Below are 3,505 nucleotides of genomic sequence, written 5' to 3' on the forward strand. Positions count from 1 at the left end.
TCTCAAGCTCTTCGCACTCACGTATTTCGGCCTCTCTCTTCTTATTAATAATAATAATTAAACTAAATAAATAAATTTAATAAAATAAAATAATAATAAATATACGCCGGATATTAAAAATTAAATGAAATTATACATTAACAATATGTAATAAGAAATTAAAAAAATCAATGCAACACCCTAAAACACAAGACAAATAAAAAATAAGAAAAAATAATATAAGATAAATTAAACTTACATAAAAATTTGTATGAAATAAAACAAAACAAAAACATATTAAATAGCTAAAGCCAGTTAAAATGAAACAAAATAAAGTATGATGTAATATAAAAAATTAAGTTAGGCAAAAAAAATAAATAAAGCAAAGTTAAATCAAATGAAAGATAAAATTTAAAAATTAAATGGATTAAAAACAGAAACTTAATAAAATAAAAAATTTAATTAAAATATTAAATCAAAAATGTATTAATATCAAATAAATTAATAAAATGAAGTAAAATAAAATAAAAATAAATGTATACAAAATTGAATGATTATATGAATTATATGAGCATAAAATAAAGAAAAACATAAAATAGCTAAAACAAATCAAAACAACACATTAAAATTAAATAAACTAAAATAAATTTGAAAATATTAAGTACAGAAAAACAATAAGTTGAATTGAAAAAAAAAAAAATTATAAAATAAAATAAATAACTTTGTAAAAATTAAAACAAAATTACAGCAAAAAAAGTAAAGCTAAATTAAATAAAAAGGGGAAAACAAATGATAAAGCTATAAGAAACAAAAAATAACTGATATAATACAAATAATAAATTATAAAAGAATGCTAAATATTAAATGAACTAAAATAAAATAAAATTGAAAGTATTAAATAAAAATAATAAAAGAAAAATAAATTTAAAAAACAAAAACTCAAAAAAATGTAATAAATAAATATTAAATAAAAATAATAAGTTAATGAAGAATAGTATTAAGATAAAACACAATAATGATAAAAAAATCAAATAAAATATGTAAAATAAAACGATAAAATTAAATTAAATAAAAAACGATATAAAACAAAAAATATTAAATGAAGTAAAACAAATAATAAATTTGAAATATATATGAAAAACAAAAAAAATATATATAAAATAATTAAAATGTAATCAAAAATTAAAATTATGTAATATGAATTTTAATAAATATCAGTGCAATTACTTAAAACTCATACATACATATATACCTGTACTTAACCTCATAAACATTCTAACAATAGTCACCAAATTTATAACAATTCATGCACATGCCTAAATATACAATAACAATAAGCAAGTAATTATATATAAATATAATCAAACGAATTAGGACTCCCCCCCCATCTCCTAATTGCTCAACAAACACTTGGCGTTTACCGTGTAATTAACGTGAGTAGATGGCAGATTTTGTAGTTGAGGCGCTACCCAGCTGTTCATGTTTGTAATTTCTATTTATTACTGTTGTTTTTGGCCTTGTTTTGAATACTACCACAACAGTTAAAACTATCTTACATTCCAACCTTCAATTACCCCCAACTTGTATTTGCATGACTGCCAACTTTGTGTTTATTCCGAGGTCAATGAACTTATTGCTCACCTTTTGCTAAAATAAATAAACTAACAACAAATCCATATTTAGCCATCAAATTTCCATTTATGAACAACAATTGCTTCTGTAAATTACGTGCACCAAATTTCGTTATTCTTGTAGGCCCCTGCCTTCGCTGACGGCACTTTGGAACTCAAGGCCGTCTTTAATTTATGGGACTCAGATATACCTGGTAGTCCAAATGATGATTTTTTGGGCAGGTTTGACAATTTTATTCGTTGACCTTTGTTGTTGTTTTTTTTCTTTTCTTGTTCATATTATGCGTTTTAAGTTTGTTGTTGTGTTTTTTCAAAGTGTTTCCTATACTAACACGCTGTACATATGTATATGAGTTTCAAAAGCGCTGTTTGTCTGACTAAATTACTTGTTTTAAGAGCAAATTATTTACAGTTTTATTGGCTTATTTTTAAAGTTATTTGTTATTCTATGATTATGTTTTTTTGCTGTTTCATGCCCCAACATTCAAAGCTTCATAATTATGAGCAATAACTAGCTTTGTAAAAATCATAGGTAATACAATGTAATACTGTAAAGATTTTCTATCTGGCGGGGCCTTAGGCCTACAAACGGGCCGTTTGTGATACCGCCCAGATCGCAAAAACCCCTACTCCACATTGAACCAGTTTATGGATTCAGAAAATCTGAGCAGCTGTCGTTTGTCCAACTGCCATTTTACCAGGTCTGTTTAGATTGACTCCTTAGCCATTCCATTTGGTTCGATTCTCGACCTTAGTTCGATTCACTTGCATTACGTCACACAATGTTTGCGGAAATTTCCCACTTATAATCAGGGCAACCGCTCTCCATGTGGCTCAGCAAAGGATTTAGGGCTGATACCCGCATAATAGGAGACAGGACACCGCTCTGCGGCGTTCGTGTACCAACAAATCTAGTCAGCGAAATTCCAGCAAGTTCCGCTTGCACTACCCTGCATATCAGCATTTGGTTTACGATTGCCCCGGATCGTTGCCTAGGTCCGTTAGTGCCGTGGTAATTATTTCAGTGGAGGCCCCTTCAAAATAATGTATCACCGAGATTGAAATCAGGAAATAGTCATAGAGGGCTAAGTCGTTAGAATATGCTGGATGGGGTAGCAGTTCGTAGCCTAAGTTGTGAAATAATCGGCGGCACATATATATATATACTATATAGGCACCATTCAAATGACCTTCGAAAATAGCAGCTTAAATTTTTATCAAAAAATAAATAAAAAATTCAAAACTTATATTTTTTAAAGTAATTTGAAATTCAAAGGAATGTTTTCTTTCTTACAGCGAGACTAAAATTCCTGAATGTTCACTGGATCCTCCAGTACCGCACACTAGTGATTCACTGGTGAATTCAGCTCCCGCCATACATATTACAAGCAATGCAATTCACCCTTGAATTTAACATGAGATTGTCATTTTCACTATTTGTTCTCATTCTCGAGATATTAGATTTTATCACAAGAAAAGACAAGATCTACTGTTATGAGACGGCGAAAGAAAGGTAGAACCAATTTTTCTGCAGGTCATTTGGCAACTTACAACCTCATTGCGAGAGACGTATCGAATGCAAGTCGGTTTTCGAGAGACGAATCGTATCAAACATTTCATGTGGTAGGACTGCGTAGTTTTCGACGATTTTCGTCGTTTACTTATTTCAGCACGACAGTAGACAATGCCAATTTACGAGGTACGCAATGAGGCTGTTAGATTATTTATAAGCGCAAGGCATACAAGAGCTTTCCTGTAGGTCAATGTATAGAATATTTCCCTAGAAATAAGATTAAGGGCCGGTTACTCAATGTTTGTTTAACAATAACTACAGGTAAAACATGGTTGTCGACCCCCGGTTATATGTTATGGGTTCGATCCCGTCGATAACGATG

The 3,505-nt window shown here is 29.5% G+C and overlaps 1 protein-coding gene across 6 annotated transcripts in view; it reads left to right on the forward strand.

Moving 5' to 3' along the window:
- LOC118743133 (extended synaptotagmin-2-B) overlaps positions 1–3,505 on the forward strand; it is a 179,653-nt gene that overhangs the window by 165,777 nt on the left and 10,371 nt on the right. The gene's annotated exons all lie outside the window — the stretch shown is intronic.

The sequence above is a fragment of the Rhagoletis pomonella genome, unplaced genomic scaffold, assembly GCF_013731165.1.
Source record: "Rhagoletis pomonella isolate Grant_MI unplaced genomic scaffold, Rhpom_1.0 Rhpom_scaffold_00001, whole genome shotgun sequence".
Taxonomy (NCBI): Eukaryota; Metazoa; Arthropoda; class Insecta; order Diptera; family Tephritidae; genus Rhagoletis; species Rhagoletis pomonella.